This window comes from Bos grunniens, chromosome 13, assembly GCF_055505025.1.
Source record: "Bos grunniens cultivar Pamir isolate PY7600 chromosome 13, Bosgru_T2T1.0, whole genome shotgun sequence".
Lineage (NCBI taxonomy): Eukaryota > Metazoa > Chordata > Mammalia > Artiodactyla > Bovidae > Bos > Bos grunniens.
Genome location: NC_141177.1, coordinates 6,384,195 through 6,404,392, shown reverse-complemented (window position 1 = coordinate 6,404,392; position 20,198 = coordinate 6,384,195). Strand labels below are relative to the sequence as shown.

The 20,198-nt window shown below is 43.7% G+C and overlaps 1 long non-coding RNA gene across 1 annotated transcript; it reads right to left on the bottom strand.

The window, feature by feature from the left end:
- Positions 1 to 1,214: 1,214 nt before the first annotated feature.
- Positions 1,215 to 18,950, bottom strand: LOC147360049 (uncharacterized). The gene is made up of 3 exons (XR_015140039.1): positions 18,718 to 18,950; positions 17,279 to 17,371; positions 1,215 to 3,234 (listed from the first exon to the last, which is right to left on the bottom strand). It is a non-coding gene; the product is annotated as an uncharacterized LOC147360049 (long non-coding RNA).
- Between the last annotated feature and the right edge of the window lie 1,248 nt (positions 18,951 to 20,198).

Sequence of the window (20,198 nt, the reverse complement as noted above, 5' to 3'; positions counted from 1 at the left end):
GTGTGTCTGTGAGTCTGTGTCTGTGAGTCTGTGTCTGTGAGTCTGTGCCTGTGAGTCTGTGCCTGTGAGTCTGTGCCTGTGAGTCTGTGTCTGTGAGTGTGTGCCTGTGAGTGTGTGCCTGTGAGTGTGTGCCTGTGAGTGTGTGCCTGTGAGTCTGTGTCTGTGAGTCTGTGTCTGTGAGTGTGTGTCTGTGAGTCTGTGTCTGTGAGTCTGTGTCTGTGAGTGTGTGTCTGTGAGTCTGTGCCTGTGAGTCTGTGCCTGTGAGTGTGTGCCTGTGAGTCTGTGCCTGTGAGTCTGTGTCTGTGAGTCTGTGTCTGTGAGTCTGTGCCTGTGAGTCTGTGTCTGTGAGTCTGTTTCTGTCTCAGAGATAAGTTCATTTCTGCCGTATTTTAGAGTTCACATGTAAGTGATGCCCGTGGCATTGTCTTTCTTTTTCTGATGTTCTTCACTTATTATGGTAATCTCTAGGTCCATCCATGTTTGCAAATGGCATTATTTCACTCTTTTTGATGGCTTTTCCATCGCATATATACACCACATCTTCTTCATCTTCTTTATCCATTCATCTGTCAGTGGAATTTAAGTTGTTTCCATGTTCTGGCTGTTGAAAACACCAAATGTTTTAAACTTTTTTTGCAAAATTCAAAATATTTTGAAAAGATAAACATAAAAATTTCCCTCACAATTGGGTCTCTCACTCCCATAGCTAACAGTTATTGGTTTGTTATGAATGCTTAAAGTCTCTTCATAATTATACAAATAGTATTAATATTTACATACATTTTTTTCTTTTCTCCATTTTTACACAAAGAGACCACAATAAACACTTTGTTTTAGATCTGGCTTTTTACTTAACAGTTTATCCTAAAGAACTTACCTGATCAGTACTGGGCAGAGTCTTCATTTTTTCCAGCTGCATAGTATTCCATTCTGTGGATGGCCTACATTTGATCCAACTCATCCCCTATTGATAGAAACTTTTTTTGAAAAAATTTTTTGAAACTGTTGCATTACAAACAATGCTGCCTGAATAACCTCCAATATATATCATTTTTCACATGTGCACATGTATCTGTAGGCTAATTTCCAAAAAGTAGAATTTCTATATTTGGATTTTTAATATTTAACAACCCTGCCAAATTATCCCCCTCATAGTAGTGGGACAAGATCCATTCCCACTAATCGTGTATGAATGACTGTTTCCTCACAATTAAACACCTTATTGCTTTAATATTGACAAAATGAAACAGAATAAAAACGATGTGGATCCAAACAAACATGCCTGTGGACTGTGTCAGCCCCAACTTTAACAGCGTCAGCCCTTCAAAGCCCAGAAACATTGACCAATCTCCCTCAAGTTGCAAAGCAGATGAAGTGCAGAGTCAGGATTCAAATCCTGACAGTTTGATTACTATTCCTGAGCCACTTCTCAGTCAACTGCCCACTTGGGGGACACCTCAGCTTAGGTGGTAAGAAACTAGAGCTTCTGCAGAGTTATCTTGTCAGCTCGAGCATTTGAAACAATAATCAGGCTTATTTGCAGATGGTGACTGTCAACGGAGCTGTCCCCACACCCAGCAAGTACCTCCTCTCAGATATATCGGTCAGTTTTTCCTGTGTAACAATCAACCACAAAACTCTTATTTGCGTGGGTGCTTTTAACATCCTTCATCCAAGTGCTTGAAGTGAAATGAAAGTCAACCAGTCATGTCCAACTCTTTGCAACCCCATGGACTATACAGTCCATGGAATTCTCCAATCCAGAATACTGGAGTGGGTAGCCTTTCCCTTCTCTAGGGGATCTTCCCAATCCAGGGATTGAACCAGGCCTCCCACGTTGCAGGCGATTCTTTACCAGTTGAGCCACAAGGGAAGCCCAAATGCTTGAGGAAGCCCCTTATTGCAGAAGTGACTCTGCAACTAAACCCAGAAAGTAGCTGTGGATCCAGACTGACTTGAGCTTCTCTTCTGGTTCAATCCTCTTGTAAACAGTATGACTTTGGATAATTGTCTCTTTGAAGCTTTCTTTTTCCTCAACTATAATAGGAGGATAAAAATAGTCCCCATTTGGAATTGTGATAACCACAGTGGACACAAAATAAGTACTTTGAACATGAGAGTCAGGCCCAGCTCACCAAGATGTTCAGGCTATGAAAGGTTCAAAGGAACTGGGCCTTTGTGAAAGGAGAGAAGGTTTACGGGTTCTTATTCCTCCACGTCACACCCTCATTTAGTTAAGAATAGTGCACAGAATCACCCATACTCATCACATCATGGTTTTTTCCATCGAGCACATATTAATATAATTAGATGTGTGTCGGTTGCATACACGTGGAAAACAGTTCCTTTTTATTTATATTGTGTTTATGGTCAGGAAGATCCCCTGGAGAAGAGAATGGCAACCCATTCCCGTATCCTTGCCTGGAGAAGTCCGAGGACAGAGGAGCAGTCTACAGTCTATGGGGTCGCAAACAGACGGACACGACTGAGCAACCAACACTTTCACTTTCAACTTTATGCAACTAGATTGACAGCAGGGACTATCTTCTAGTGGGTAAGACAAGCATGGGAAGGGCTAAATATTTTGAAAGATAGAATGAAATAAATGTGCAAAGTGCCATGGGGAAGGGCAACCCACTCAAATGGGAGCCTGGAAGGGCTTCTAGAGTATTCAGAATCGGTTCTTGAAGGAGGGTTAGGGAATGCAAGAGGACCTTGCATTTACTAAACAGCTATTTGCTTGGCACTCGGCTTCCTGACTTAATTTTTTCTGTTGAGTTTTTTCTCTTTAAAAAATAACACCAATAGGATATCACTTACATGTGGAATCTAAAAACATATAAATTAGTGAATATAACAAAAAGGAAGCAGACTCACAAACATAGAGGACAAACTAGTGGTTACCAGTTGAGAGAGGGAAGAGGGGAGGGGCATCACGCGGGAAGGAGAGTAAGAGTTACAAACTATTGGGTAATTAAATAAGCTAGAAAGATCCATTGTTCAGCACGGGGGATGTAGCCAGTGTTTTGTAACGATAACTGGAGGATTTGTTGTTGTTCACTTGGTCAGTCACGTCCAATGCTTTGTGACACCATGGACTGCAACACGCCAGGCTTTCCTGTCCTTCATCATCTCCCAGTGTTTGCTCGAACTCATTTCCATCGAGTCGGTGATGCCATCCAACCATCTCATCCTCTGTCGTCCCCTTCTCCTCCTTCTCCTCTGGAGGATAGACTTTAAAAATTGTGAATCACTCTATTGTATAGCTGTAATTTATATAACATTATACATCAACTCCACTTCAACAAAAAAAGGAATTAAAAAGGGAACATGAAAAAAAAAAAGGAGGTTGTTTAAAAAAAAAAGTGTATGTCAGCTTTTGCTACAGAACAAATTCTCATTTATTTCTGGCTCACACATCTGTGGATTTTGCGGGGAGCTACCATTGATCTCATGATCTCAGCTGGGCCTCTGGGCAGGGGGGTTTGATTTAGGGATGCCTCACATGTCACTCTTTTTTTATTTTTGGAGACTAGCAGGCTACGCAGAGCATGTTCTCACGGTAAAATGCAGGAGGCCAGGAGAGCATCTCGACTCCACCAGCACATTTCAAGTCTTTATTTACATCGTGTCCACTGATACCCCATTGGCCAAAGCCAGTCACATGGCTAAGGCCAAAGGCAAGAGATGGAGAAGTGGATGGAGAAGATACATATTTGCTCAAACATAACCAAGTCTACTGCAACCAATCATACGTGAATGGAAGCGAAGTGAAAGTCGCTCAGTCATGCCCAACTCTTTGCGACCCCACGGACTATACATGGACTGTGAAACAAACGCTTGGCGGGCACAAACAGAACCTTCTGCGCACCAGGACCCAGGAGAAAGGAGCAGTGACTCCGCAAAAGACTGACCCAGACTTGCCCAAAAGTGTCCAGGAGTCTCCCGCAAAGGCATGGGTCAGCGTGGCCTGCTGCATGGCTGGGCGCACTGAGTGCAGTAGTGCATGTGGGACCTTTTGAAGGAGGTCGCCATTACCTTCCTTACCTCCACCATAGTTTGAGGTTCGTGATGTTGTACAGGAGACAGGGATCAAGACCATCCCCATGGAAAAGAAATGCAAAAAAGCAAAATGGCTGTCTGGGGAGGCCTTACAAATAGCTGTGAAAAGAAGAGAAGCGAAAAGCAAAGGAGAAAAGGAAAGATATAAGCATCTGAATGCAGAGTTCCAAAGAATAGCAAGAAGAGATAAGAAAGCCTTCTTCAGCGATCAATGCAAAGAAACAGAGGGAAACAACAGAATGGGAAGGACTAGGGATCTCTTCAAGAAAATCAGAGATACCAAGGGAACATTTCATGCAAAGATGGGCTCGATAAAGGACAGAAATGGTATGGACCTAACAGAAGCAGAAGATATTAAAAAGAGATGGCAAGAATACACAGAAGAACTGTACAAAAAAGATCTTCACGACCCAGATAATCACGATGGTGTGATCACTGACCTAGAGCCAGACATCCTGGAATGTGAAGTCAAGTGGGCCTTAGAAAGCATCACTACGAACAAAGCTAGTGGAGGTGATGGAATTCCAGTTGAGCTATTCCAAATCCTGAAAGATGATGCTGTGAAAGTGCTGCACTCAATATGCCAGCAAATTTGGAAAACTCAGCAGTGGCCACAGGGCTGGAAAAGGTCAGTTTTCATTCCAATCCCAAAGAAAGGCAATGCCAAAGAATGCTCAAACTACCGCACAATTGTACTCATCTCACACGCTAGTAAAGTAATGCTCAAAATTCTCCAAGCCAGGCTTCAGCAATACGTGAACTGTGAACTTCCTGATGTTCAAGCTGGTTTTAGAAAAGGCAGAGGAACCAGAGATCAAATTGCCAACATCCGCTGGATCACAGAAAAAGCAAGAGAGTTCCAGAAAAACATCTATTTCTGCTTTATTGACTATGTCAAAGCCTTTGACTGTGTGGATCACAATAAACTGTGGAAAATTCTGAAAGAGATGGGAATACCAGACCACCTGATCTGCCTCTTGAGAAATCTGTATGCAGGTCAGGAAGCAACAGTTAGAACTGGACATAGAACAACAGACTGGTTCCAAATAGGAAAAGGAGTTCGTCAAGGCTGTATATTGTCACCCTGCTTATTTAACTTCTATGCAGAGTACATCATGAGAAACGCTGGGCTGGAAGAAACACAAACTGGAATCAAGATTGCCGGGAGAAATCTCAATAACCTCAGATATGCAGATGACACCACCCTTATGGCAGAAAGTGAAGAGGAACTCAAAAGCCTCTTGATGAAAGTGAAAGTGGAGAGTGAAAAAGTTGGCTTAAAGCTCAACATTCAGAAAACGAAGATCATGGCATCCGGTCCCACCACTTCATGGGAAATAGATGGGGAAACAGTGGAAACAGTGGCAGACTTTATTTTTCTGGGCTCCAAAATCACTACAGATGGTGACTGCAGCCATGAAATTAAAAGATGCTTACTCCTTGGAAGGAAAGTTATGACCAACCTAGATAGCATATTCAAAAGCAGAGACATTACTTTGCCAACAAAGGTTCGTCTAGTCAAGGCTATGGTTTTTCCTGTGGTCATGTATGGATGTGAGAATTGGACTGTGAAGAAGGCTGAGCGCCGAAGAATTGATGCTTTTGAACTGTGGTGTTGGAGAAGACTCTTGAGAGTCCCTTGGACTGCAAGGAGATCCAACCAGTCCATTCTGAAGGAGATCAGCCCTGGGATTTCTTTGGAAGGAATGATGCTAAAGCTGAAACTCCAGTACTTTGGCCACCTCATGCAAAGAGTTGACTCATTGGAAAAGACTCTGATGCTGGGAGGGATTGAGGGCAGGAGAAGAAGGGGACGACAGAGGATGAGATGGCTGGATGGCATCACGGACTCGATGGATGTGAGTCTGGGTGAACTCCGGGAGTTGGTGATGGACAGGGAGGCCTGGCGTGCTGCGATTCATGGGGTCGCAAAGAGTCGGACACAACTAAGCATCTGATCTGATCTGATAGTTTGGCCCCAGGTAAACAACAGGGAGGGAACACAGCCCCACCCATCAACAGAAAACTGGATGAAAGATTTATTGAGCATGGCCCCACCCTTCATTTCAGTTCAGTCACTCAAAGTGTCCAATTCTTTTTGACCTCATGGACTGCAGCAGGCCAGGCCTCCCTGTCCATCATCAACTCCCGGAGTTTACTCAAACTCAGGTCCATCGAGTCGGTGATGCCATCCAACCATCTCATCCTCTGTCTTCCCCTTCTCCTCCTGCCTTCCTTCAATCTTTCCCAGCATCAGGGTCTTTTCAAATGAGTCAGCTCTTCACATCAGGTGGTCAAAGTATTGGAGTTTCAGCTTCAACATCGGTCCTTCCAATGAATATTCAGGACTGATTTCCTTTAGGATGGACTGGTTAGATCTCCTTGCAGTCCAAGGGACTCTCAAGAGTCTTCTCCAACACCACAGTTTAAAAGCTTCAATTCTTCTGCACTCAGCTTTCTTTATAGTCCAATTTTCACATCCATACATGACTACTGGAAAAACTATAGCCTTGACTAGGCAGACCTTTGTTGGCAAAGTAATGTCTTTGCTTTTGAATATGCTGTCTAGGTTGGTCATAACTTTTCTCCCAAGAAGTAAGTGTCTTTTAATTTCATGGCTGCAGTCACCATCTGCAGTAATTTTGGAGCCCCCAGAAATAAAGTCTGCCACTGTTTCCACTGTTTCTCCATCTATTTGCTATTAAGTGATGAGACCAGATGCCACGATCTTAGTTTTCTGAATGTTGAGCTTCAAGCCAACTTTTTCACTCTCCTCTTTCACTTTCATCAAGAGGCTCTTTAGTTCTTCTTCACTTTCTGTCCATCAGAACAAGATCCAATTTCCCCCTCATTCAGTCTCTCCTATCAGGAAGCTTCTATAAGCCTCTTACCCTGCTCCACCAGAGGGCAAACAGACTGAAAACCACAATCACAGGAAACTAATCAATGGACCGCAGTCTTGTCTAACTCAATGAAACTATGAGCCATGTCGTGTAGGGCCACCCAAGATGGTCGGGTCATGGTGAAGAGTTCTGACAAAATGTGGTCCACTGGAGAAGGGAATGGCAAACTACTTCAGTATTCTTGCCTTGAGAACCCCATGAACAGTATGAAAAGGCAAAAAGATAGGACACTAAAAGATGCTCTCCCCAGGTTGGTAGATGCCTAGTATGCTACTGGAGATCAGTGGAGAAACAACTCCAGAAAGAATGAAGAGACAGAACCAAAGCAAAAACAACACCCAGCTGTGGATGTGACCGGTGATGGAAGTAAAGTCCGATGCTGTAAACAGCAATATTGCATAGGAACCTGGAATGTCAGGCCCATGAATCGAGGCAAATCGGAAGTGGTCAAACAGGAGATGGCAAGAGTGAACATCGACATTCTAGGAATTAGCAAACTAAAATGGACTGGAATGGAAGAATTTAATTCAGATGACCATTATATCTACTACTGTGGGCAAGAATCCCTTAGAAGAAATGGAGTAGCCATCATAGTCAACAAAAGAGTCCGAAATGCAGTACTTGGATGCAATCTCAAAAATGACAGAATGATCTCTGTTCATTTCCAAGGCAAACCATTCAGTATCACAGTAATCCAAGTCAGTGCCCCAACCAGTAATGCTGAAGAATCTGAACAGTTCTATGAAGACCTACAAGACCTTCTAGGACTAACTCCCAAAAAAGATGTCCTTGTAGGGGACTGGAATACAAAAGTAGGAAGTCAAGAAACACCTGGAGTAACAGGCAAATTTGCCCTTGGAGTACAGAATGAAGCAGGGCAAAGGCTAATAGTTTTGCCAAGAGAATGCACTGGTCATAGCAACACCCTCTTCCAACAAAACAAGAGAAGACTCTACACATGGACATCAACAGATGGTCAACACCGAAATCAGATTGATTATATTCTTTGCAGCCAAAGATGGAGAAGTTCTATACAGTCAGCAAAAACAAGACTGGGAGCTGACTGTGGCACAGACCATAAACTCCTTATTGCCAAATTCAGACTTAAATTGAAGAAAGTAGGGAAAATCACTAGACCATTCAGGTAAATCAAATCCCTTACGATATACAGTGGAAGTGACAGAGTGCCTAAAGAGCTATGGATGGAGGTTCGTGACATCGTTCAGGAGGCAGGCATCAAGACCATCCCCAAGAAAAAGAAATTCAAAAAGGCAAAATGGTTGTCTGAGAAGACCTTACAAATAGCTGTGAACAGAAGAGAAACAAAAGGCAAAGGAGAAAAGGAAAGATATACCCATTTGAATGCAGAGTTCCAAAGAATAGCAAGAAGAGATAAGAAAGCCTTCCTCAGTGATCAATGCAAAGAAATAGAGGAAAACAATAGAATGGAAAAGTCTAGGGATCTCTTCAAGAAAATTAGAGATACCAAGGGAACATTTCATGCAAAGATGGGCACAATAAAGGACAGAAATGGTATGGCCTAACAGAACAGAAGATATTAAGAAGAGGTGGAAAGAATACATAGAAGAACTATATAAAAAAGATCTTCATGACCCAGATAATCATGATAGTGTGATCACTCACCTAGAGCCAGACATCCTGGAATGTGAAGTCAAGTGGGCCTTAGGAAGCATCACTACGAACAAAGCTAGTGGAGGTGATGGAATTCCAGTTGAGTTATTTCAAATCCTAAAAGACGATGCTGTGAAAGTGCTGCACTCAATATGCCAGCAAATTTGGAAAACTCAGCAGTGGCCACAGGACTGGAAAAGGTCAGTTCTCATTTCAATCCCAAAGAAAGGCAATGTCAAAGAATGCTCAAACTACCCAATTGTACTCATCTCACATGCTAACAAATTAATGCTCAAAATTCTCCAAGCCAGGCTTCAACAGTATGTGAACCGTGAACTTCCATATATTCACACTGGATTTAGAAAAGGCAGAGGAACCAGATATCAAATTGCAAACATTCATTGGATTATCAAAAAAGCAAGAAAGTTCCAGAAAAACATCTATTTCTGCTTTATTGACTATGCCAAAGCCTTTGACTGTGTGGACCACAACAAACTCTGAAAAATTCTGAAAGAGATGGGAATACCAGACCACCTGACTCGCCTCTTGAGAAATCTGTATGCAGGTCAGGAAGCAACAGTTAGAACTGGACATGGTACAACAGACTGGTTCCAAATAGGAAAAGGAGTACATCAAGGCTATATATTGTCACCTTGTGTATTTAACTTCTATGCAGAGTACATCATGAGAAATGCTGGGCTGGATGAAACACAAGCTGGAATCAAGATTGCCAAGAAGAAATATCAATAACCTCAGATACACAGATAACACAGATAACACCACCCTTATGGCAGAAAGAGAAGAACTAAAGAGCCTCTTGATGAAAGTGAAAGAGGAGAGTGAAAAAATTGGCTTCAAACTCAAGATTCAGAAAACGAAGATCATGGCATCTGGTCCCATCACTTCATGGCAAATAGATGGGGAAACGGTGGATACTGACAGATTTTATTTTGGGGGGCTCCAAAATCACTGCAGATGGTGACTGCAGCCATGAAATTAAAAGACCCTTGCTCCTTGGAAGAAAAGTTATGACCAACCTAGACAGAATATTAAAAAGCAGAGACATTACTTTGCCAACAAAGGTCCATCTAGTCAAAGCTATGGTTTTTCCACTAGTCATGTATGGATGGGAGAGCTGGACCATAAAGAAAGCTGAGTGGTGAAGAATTGATGCTTTTGAACTGTGGTATTGGAGAAGACTCTCAATTGAGAGTCCGTTGGACTGCAAGGAGATCCAACCAGTCCATCCTAAAGAAAATCAGTCCTGAATGTTCATTGGAAGGACTGATGTTGAAGCTGAAACTCCAATACTTTGGCCACCTGATGTGAGTAACTGACTCATTTGAAAAGACCTTGATGCTGGGAAAGATTGAGGACAGGAGAAGAAGGGAACGACAGAGGATGAGATGATTGGATGGCATCACCGACTTGATGGACATGAGTTTGAGTAAACTCCAGGAGTTGGTAATGGACAGGGAGGCCTGGTGTGCTGCAGTCCATGGGATTGCAAGGAGTCGGACACGACTGAGTGACTGAACTGAACTGAACTGAACTATACAATCTATGGAATTCTCCAGGCCAGAATACTGGAGTGGGTATCCTTTCCCTTCTCCAGGGGTTCTTCCCAACCCAGGGATTGAACCCAGATCTCCCGCAATGGAGGTGGATTCTTTACCAGCTGAGCCATAAGGGAAGCCCAAGAATACTGGAGTGGGTATGTGAATGGAGTGGCATTAAATATTCAAACAAGAAGGACTTCCCTGGCAGTGGTTAAGACTATGGATTTACAATGTCAGGGAACTAAGATCCCATATGGCAAGGCCAAATAATAAAACAAAATAAAAAATAAAATAAAGAGAGTAAGAACTAAATTTTTTTAATTATTAAAAAAATAGAACTATCGTGCCTAATAGTTTAAAAAAAATGAAACAGGAAAGTATAAAAACATGGCTGATTCATGTTGATGTATGGCAGAAATCAACACAACATTGTAAAGCAATTATCCACCAATTAAAAATATATAATTTTTTTTAAAAAGGAAGATAAAAACATAACAAGAGACGGAAATGTTTTACCCTCCTCCCCATCCTCCCATCTACCCAGCCAGGCATAATCACCCCATCATTTTGGGTCAAGTCCCATCAGACTTTTTCCCACACTTTCACACACACACAGAAGGTTTTTATTTTACACAATGAGCTCATACTCTATGTATTTTCACATGACAATTATAAGTATCTAACCATTTAACAATTATATTGACCCTATGATTAGAGTTTTTGAGTAGCTGTTTTATAAGCGAGAAATCTGAGGTTAAGACGCTTACCCAAGATCACCCCGTTCCTTAATAGCTGAACCAGGACGCAAACCTAGGACTTTCCAAAAATTATCTTTATTACAATGAGACTGCCTCTATAAAAGGGGGATCCAGTTGTACCACTAAACTTGCCAGTAGCCCACTTTGCCTATCCTCTGGGACCCCCGAGAAGGAAGACTCTGTGTATGTGTTGACCGTGAGTGAGTTTTCGGAAAAGGAAAAAGGAGTTGTTACTACGACTGGCCTTGTGTTAAGAGCTTTGGGAGACACACTGTGGAGAAAAGACCCCCACCCTCCGGTCACTTATAATTAAAGAAGGAGGGAGTCTCTTTTGACGCAGTGGAATGTCACAGCAGGATGCGCTTGGACACCGATGGGACGTTTTCTGTTATTCTGAGAGGTGGACACCGGAGGACGTGAGCCTTAAGCACTTTCCTAGAAAATGGGAGGGATTTAGAGAAAGGAGAAAGAATGACTATTGGCCTGCATCAGGAACATGATGTCATGTGGCTGTGTCACCAGGGGGCTCAGTTTAGACCGGGATCAGGGGAGGTTTCTTGAGGATCTGACCTTAAAGCAGAACCTTGAAGGCTGAGTGGAAATCAGGCAAAGAGTAGGGCTTCCCTGCTGGCTCAGTGGTAAAGAATCTGCCTGCCAATGCATGAGACGCAGGTTCAATCCCTGAGTCGGGAAGATCCCTGAAGGAGGAGATGGCAACCCACTCCAGTATTCTTGCCTGGAAAATCCCACGGACAGAGGAGCCTGGGGGGCTACAATCCATGGAGTGGCAAAAGAATCAGACACAACTAGAAACAAAAAAAAAACAACGGGGGAAGAGAGAGAAGGGCACGTGATAAAGCCCTGATGGAAGCCAGAGAGGGTGTGAGCATCCGAGAATGAGAGGATCCCTGGGTGGTTAGGTAGGGGGTGGGGATAGAGGCGTGGAAGCGGGGATGAGGTAAGGCTAGGCGGCCAGCGGAGCTTGCAGGGATCGAGCTGACCTGCGTGGGATGAGCAGGTAAGAGGGGCTGAGTGTGTGTGACCATGTGCTGGTGCCAGAGGAAGACCGCACACCTACGTGACCATGCAAGAGTGACTTCAGGAGCATATAAGAGAGCAAGGTAAGGGCAGCGCGTGGCTCTGGGTCAGGGCCGGGGAGGTACTGTGTAAATCGTGTGATGATTTGGGATACGACATCCTCCGTCAGCTCTGCAGCTAGAAATTCAAGGTTTCTAAGGGGTGCCTAGAATAACAAAACTTGAGAAGCCGTTTACTCGGAGTTCGGACAAAGCACAGAGGAGACAAATTCTGGTGTGTCGGTGGTGTGGGAGAGAGGAGGGAGGGATTGGCATCTGGAAGGTGTCACAAGGTGACATCTGAGCTAGATCTTGAGGAATGAATGGGAGCTCACTAAGCGAGGGGGGCGGGGAGGACACTCCAGGCAGAAGGCAGAGCAGAGGCCAAGGCAGGGTGTTCTGAATGTGCCCAATGGATAAAGGAAATAGGTCAGGGGGAGGTTATAAGCTTAGATTCCTGGAGGAGAGGGGCCCAGGGGATGCCAGGGTTCAGCCGGGGGTAGGCAGTACACAGCGTCCCACACCAGGCACGGGAACTGGAAGCAGCAGGATCAGATGGTTCACGATAATAATCGGGCTCAGCTCCGTGCTCTCTCATCCCAAGGGATCAGAACGAAGCATTTGGGGCCCTTCCCCCTCTTCCTTCACACAAAGACACACCTTTTGGAGGGGTCACGGTGGCAGATGGGTGTGACAGATCCTGTAATCCTATCCCCAACCCCTGGGTCAGGAAGCCGTTTCCCCAGCGGGCTCCAGCCCAAGTCTGCTGTTAAGCCTGAGGTTGGAAAACTGTTTTTCTCATCCACCTGGCCTCAGGTGGGCAGGATGGAAGCCAGCCCGCGTCCTCTGGAGACAGTTCTCACCGCGAGACCGGCCCCTTAGAGGACACAAGTGAAACCCAATGCAACATGAAAGATGGCAGAGGTGGCAGAGTGCTGATCTTAGTGAGCCAGCTCCACCTTGGAATCAAACAAGAGGAATAGAGCTGTCCTTGTTTTCTCTCCTTTTACCTCCTGGTTAATTGCTGGCCAGGGGGTCTGGGGGATGGAAGTTGTGGGTGATCCCCAGACTGTACTCTGGCCTGGGAGGCAGGCAGGTTTCTCAGCCACCCTGGATTTTTTAACATTTTCTTGTTGCAAGTCACGTCCTCAAGTAAACTGTTGAACACCATTTAGGGAGAGGGACAGAAAAGTGAAAGACAGTCTTGGCTTAAAATGGGTCTATAGTTGCAACATCGACTCAACGGACATGTTTGAGCCTGGAATTCTACAGTCCATGGAGTCAAAGAGAGATGGACACAACTGAGCAACAACAACAAATCTAGATAAAGGAGCGACAAGAAGCACAGGTTCTTCATCTCGTTAGGAGCAAAGACCTAGTCAAAACCACACCGGCATCTGTTTCTGGTACCAAGCACAAACTGGGGCTCAGTAGACATGTCATCTCATTCAGAATTCTCTCAGCAGTGAGTGTTAGAAACCCAGCTCAGGATGGCTCAAATGCAACTGGGAAATCCAAGGCTAGAATTATTTCAGGCATGGCTGGACCTACGGGTCAACCGAAGTCATCAAGGTCAGACTTTCTTCTGCCACCCCTCCCCCATCACCTATTCCTGTGCTCTTCATGTTGGCCTCATTCTCAAGTAGATTCTAAGTGGCGACTTTTGGTGGCGAGAATTATATCTTTCGCATCTGCAGTGGAAAGGGTTTCTTTTCTCCTAGTAGTTATAGCAGAACTGCCTGGTTGGATCTTACTGGACTCGTGTGGGTCACAAGCTGTTTCCTGAGACAGTCACTGGCCAGGGGAATGGAATGTGCTGATTGGCCAAACTCGGGCCCGTGGCTGTTTCATATTTGTTACATGAATAAATATGAAAGGCTAAAGACAGCAATATAATATTTTCCATTCAAGCAACGGAGCAGCTAGAGTGATTCTTTTTAAACATATCCAGTCATTTCACTCCTCTGCTCTGGACCTTCCATCTCACAAAATCCCAGGTCCTTACAACAGCCCACCAGGCACTGCATGATCTGCCCCTTGCCCAGCTCCAATTCCTCACTGACTTCCTCTCCCGCTCATCTCCACTTGCTCACCATGTTCCAGCCAGGCTGTCCTTCCTGATCCATGAACTGTTAGGCACGCAGTAGCCTCAGTTTCTATATGAATAAGACAGGGATGCTTATAGGAGACATCTTACATTTTGTCCACGCAGCATTCCTCTTTTTCTGGTACCTCTGTGACATCCTCTCACCCTCTGACTGTTTCAGGAAGGGTTAACCCCATATCAGATCCAAAGATAGGCTTGTGACTGACCAAGCATTCCAGCAGCATTCCAGAACTATTCAAAGAGCTTCTTTGAGGGATGGGTATGTGACCCAAGTCAGTCTAATAGATTCAATGCTGACACTTCCATTGGAATTATTAGAAATAAAAATCTCTCTTTATGCTAATGTTGTTAGAAAGATAATACAAGTATTAAGTCACCAGAGTGACCACGTGGAGGGAGAGAGTCTGCTTGACAGACACCAGGGAAGGCAGTTCAGTGAAGCAGGAAGAAAAAAAGTAGTTTTGGTGGTATCTTTGAGCCCCTGGATCCAGCCATGCCTGAATTCCTCTAGACTTAACGTTATAGGCCTTAGAAGATTCCCTTCTCTGCTCAAGTCGATTTGAGTTCAGTTTCGGTCACTTGCAACCAAACAAACATACTGAAGGGCTGCTGTTATAAGGGTTAAATGAGATTGTGAATAATAAAGTGCTTAGCACAGGAAGTGCTCCAAAAAATAAGAATCATTATTATTAGCATTTTATGATTCTGTCTTCTGTACACATATTGAAATCTGCTTTCACTTTTAAAACATTTACTTAAGAAAAAAGTATTTAAAATTCCGTGTCATCAGGGCTGGTATTCACTTGGTACCAGCGTGGCCATGTGGGTTGCTAGAACACTAAAATATTTTCATGGTGGTTGTTAAATAGCACCACTCTGAATCTCCCAAGTGCTCCCTGGATTTCCAGGATGCACCCAAGCCCTCTCTTGGGACTCTCCAGCCTGACCTAAAATCTAGTACCTAAAGAGTTAACCCCAGGGCCAGCTGGAGCCTCTTGGACACGCTCTCTGACTAAGGTTAATGTTTTTTTTTATATCACCTCTGGATAATCTGTCGACTCTTCAATATACATGCATCAGATGGAAACACTAAATTATCAACAGTTCCACAAAATAAAAGCCTCACCCTTGATCCCTCGAATCACCAGTTATTGTTAATTAAGTCACCTCTTCTGATCCTAATGATGCCAGAGACATAGTTTTGCACAGAGGTGACCAAGCAGGCACGGGCACCAGACCAAGCCCTCTTTTCCTCCCTGCCCATTATCTTGTAGCTCTCCTTCATTTATGTCTACATCATGGGCACATTTGTGACTCCTGGCGGCAATCTGATATTCCTTTGTTTTAACTCATGATGACTGGCCTCACCCTTCCTCCACGGCGGGACATATGGTCCATTTTTGTTCAGCTTTTCAAATTTTAAAAACTCACTCTGTTGGAAATTGAATTTCCATGTGGTGCCCATCTTTCTGGTAATAAGCAACGGATTTCCTTCCTGCTTTCAAACTCCAGTTTTGCGAATCACAAGACGCAGTTTAACTTTTCGTCTGCAAATGATTTTTGTGGGTGCTCTTTGAAATAAGAATCTTGAGTTCGATTGCGTAATGCTGCCATTTAATAAATTATTTATTTTGACTCTAAGTCCATAAAGGATTTAAAGTGGTTTTTAAAAATATGTACAAGATGAAATCAATACATGAGGAGAGAAGGAAAAATAAAGAGCAGTACATCTGATAGGTATTGTGCTCAGCTGCTGGCGAGAAAAACCAGAAATAACACCATAGACATTTATTTTTCTCTTACATAACTTAAGTCTGGAGGGAGGAGGTCCAGAACTGCTGTGACAGATCCACAATAATTGAGGATACAGGCTCCTTCTAGCATCTTCCTTCATTATCCTTAGAATGTGGTTTCCATCCTCAAGGTCATTTCTCATGGTTCGAGGTGGCTATGGGACCTCCAGCCATTACAGCCACATTTTAGGCAACAGGAAGCCAGAAGGGAGAAAACCCTGCCTAAGGGTTCTCTAAGGAGCTTTCTCTAAGGAACTTCTTGGAAGTTCCAGCCCTAAACTTCTATTTATCTATCAATGGCCAGCATTTAACCCTAGCTGCATAGGAAACTGAGAAGTGAAGTCTCTTAACTGTGCATATTGCCACCGCAAATAAAATTAGGGCTTGGTTGCCAAGAAAGAGGGATAATGGATAAGAGGTAGGCCCCTAGGAATCTCTGCCACAGATCAGAAAAGAGAAGAAAGCTAGGAGTTGAGCTGGTTCACAAAGCTGCCTACCGCCAAATATTTCAGGTATCTGGTGATCAGATTGTCTTCGAGCGTCGTAGTGACGATAGCAGAAAGGAATCTGTGGCTATATACAAAGCCTTTTATCTAAACAAAGAAAGCAAACCTATTGCTGGGCTTCCCTGGTAGCTCAGTGGTAAAGAATCTGCCTGCCAATCCAGGAGACATGGGTTCAATCCCTGGTCCGGGAAGATTCCACACGCCTCTGAGGAACTAAGCCCATGTGCCACAACTACTGAGCCTGTGCTCTAGAGCCCGGGAGCTGCAACCACTGAGCCGTGTAGCAGGACTGCTGAAGCCCGTGGGCCCTGGAGCCCGTGCTCTGCACCAGGAGAAGCCACCACAATGAGAAGCCCGTGCACCACAATGAGAGAGGAGCCCCCTCTTGCCGTGACTAGAGAAAAGCCCACAGGGCAACAAAGACCTACAGATATAGATACAGATATACACATATATGGGCTTTCCTGGTGGCTCAGACAGTAAAGAGCCCGCCTGCAATCCAGGAGACCTGGTTTGATCCCTGGGTCGGGAAGATCCCCTGGAGGAGGGCACGGCAACCCACTCCAGTATTCTTGCCTGGAGAAGCCCTTGGACAGAGGAGCCTGGCGGGCTATAGTCCATGGGGTCACAAAGAGTTGGACACAACTGAGCGACTAACACACACACACATACACACACACACATACACACACACACACACACACACACGAAAGCAAATCCATTGCTCAGAAGAAAAAAAAAACAAAACTGGGAATGTCCTGGTGGTCCAGTGGTTAGGACTCCATGCTCTCATGGCTGACAACTGGGGTTCAGTTCCCTGATCAGGGAACTAAAATCCCACAAGCTGCACGACCAAACTAACAAATGAACAAAAAAAGTTACCTTTTCCAAATTCAGAGGTTAAAAAGAAAGTCTCCCCACAGGTCTTCATGAGGAAGACAGGCAACATGGTGGGTAATATCCTTAACAATATTCCTGCAATAAAGGAACAACACGATTCTGGGATTTGCTTCAAAAACTCAAGACAAGGGAGTGAGTGGGAGAAGAGCTCAAAGCAGATGGGCCATGAGTTGAAAATTGCTGGACTGGGTGATGGACACACAGGCCTGTGTTTTATGTTTCCCTTTTGTTTGGTTATATTTAAAGTTTTTCCATAATAAAAAAAGATTTAAACTCTGCAATGAATCCTTTCCAACAATTGCTTTTTAAATGTTCCTTTTAATAAACTTGCTTTAAGCTTAATTGACAGGCAGTTTCTCTCATCACTATTCTCTCATTTTTTTTTTTTTGGCCTTTCTATCTACTTTCTTTATCAACTTACTTTTTTAACAGCTTTATTGAGATGTAATTCACCTCTTGTACTATTCATGCTTTTAAAACATACAGTTCACTGGTTTCTCACAGAATTATGCAACCATGAGCACAACTAATTTTAGAATATTTTCATCGCCCCACAAAAGAGATTCCATACTTACGAGAAGTCACACTCCATTCCCCTCCCCCAGTCCCTCCTCTCATACCCAATCCTAGACAAAAACCAGTTGTCTACTTCCTCATTCCATGTATTTGCCTAGCCTGTATATTTCGCACAAATGGAATCATACAATGTCATTTTTCCCATGTGTGACTAGCTTCTTTCACTTAGCAAAACGTATTCAAGGTTCATCCGTGTCGGGACATATATCAGTATTTCATACCTTTTTATAGTCAAAGAGTATTCCATGTTATTGATATACCACATTTTGTTTATCCGACCATGGGATAAAATGTCCTTTCACGCAATGGAGAAGGAAATGGTAACCGACTCCAGCGTTCCTGCCTGGACAATCCCAGGGATGGCAGAGCCTGGTAGGCTGCTGTCTATGGGGTTGCACAGAGTCGGATACGACTGAAGCGACTTAGCAGCAGCAGCAGCCCATGTAGGAGATGTGGGTCTGATCCCTAGGTTTGGAAAGATCCCCTGGAGAAGGAAATGGCAACCCACTCCAGAATTCTTGCCTAGGAAATCCCATGGAAATTCCATGAACAGAGCAGCCTGGCAGGCTACAGTCCATGGGGTTGCAAAAGAGACACGACTTAGCAAGTAAACAATAGAAACAACGAGGTTCTATAGACTTTGCCTCTTGTCCCAGGCTCCAACAGAGTGCAGCATGGCAGTGTTTCTGATCCTGTCCTTACAGAAAATGTTAGTATTTTGATCGTGGTAGATTTTTTGGTATTCATTTTTATTTTTGTAAATATTGCATTATAAATATAATTTCTCCCAATCACGGAGCTTTTTTGGCACCTCCTTAAATCTTGCCTGGCTTGCTTCAACCTACCTGGCTGCAGCCTTGTTTTGCATAGAGGAAGCATTCATCACACCTTTGCCATTGTTATTGCTTCTTTCGGTGAATGCTAACTCTTTTGGTGACTTGCTGTGAAAAGTTTTATTAATATCTATCAGCTCAACAAGAAGAAAAATAAAAAACAAAGTCGAAAAGCAAGGGACAGGATGGGAGAAAATATCTGTAGCTTATCCAGGCATAGGCTCAGGGCCCAAAATATGTCAAGAACTCCTACAAATGCAAGACAGGGGAAGGTAAAATAAATAAGATGTAAGGATGAGTGTACAGCACAGAGAATATACCAATATTGTATAATAACTTTAATTAGAGTATCATCTATAAAAATACTGAATCATTATGTTGCACACCTGAAACTAATACAATGTTGTAAATCAACTATACTTCAATATAAAAAAATAAAATATCTTTTAAAAAAAGAACTTCTACACATTAATTTTTTAAAGGACGAATGATCCAAGGCAACAGCAAGCAAAGGAGAGAAACAGGTAATTCATGCGAGAAGTAAAACAGATGATCAACAAATACATGAAAACCTTCAATCTCGCTAGTTATGAAACACAAGTTTTTTTTTTTTTTTTAAACTTTACATAATTGTATTAGTTTTGCCAAATATCAAAATGAATCCGCCACCGGTATACATGTGTTCCCCATCCTGAACCCTCCTCCCTCCTCCCTCCCCATATCATCCCTCTGGGTCGTCCCAGTGCTCTAGCCCCAAGCATCCAGTATTGTGCATCGAAGTTTTGAAACTGATGTTATCAAATGTTGGCAAGAGTGTAAGAACATGGAATTATAAACTGATAGCAGCCTCTTTGGAGGGAAATTTGGCATATCTACTAAATTACAATTGTACACACCCTCTGGCTGAGCTATTCCAGTTTTTTCTACTCCAGAGAAAAACATGCCCACGTGCACAAGGATGTTTATTGAGACTTCCTGAGACTTTGCTTGTAACAGCAATAAATTGGAAACACCCTAAGTGTTCTTTAAGGAGAAAGCTGATTTAAAAAAAAAAAAGTAAGGATTTTCCTAGTGGTCCAGTGGATAAGACTCCGAGCTTCCACTCTAGCGGACACAGGTTCAATCTCTGGCCTGGGAAGATCCCACATGCCTCAGGACAGCTGAGCCAGTCCACCGCAAGAACTGAGCCCACACATTCCACATGAGCAGGGAGTAGCCCCTGCTCGCCATAACTAGAGAAAGCCTGAGCACAGCCATGAAGACCCAGCACAGCCAAAAATTTTAAAAATAATGATTTAAAAAACTGTGATATGTCCAGCAATCTCACACCTACTGGGGAGCCCGGGTCTGTGGCAGCGTCTCTATCACCAGCCTTGATCTATGGGGGCGGCTCCCCTGAGCTCTGCACCAGCAGATCCCTCTTGGACTTGGTAATGGAGCAGTCCCTGGGCCCTTCTGCAGAACGGACTCGCAGGATGGGGTTTCCCCACTGT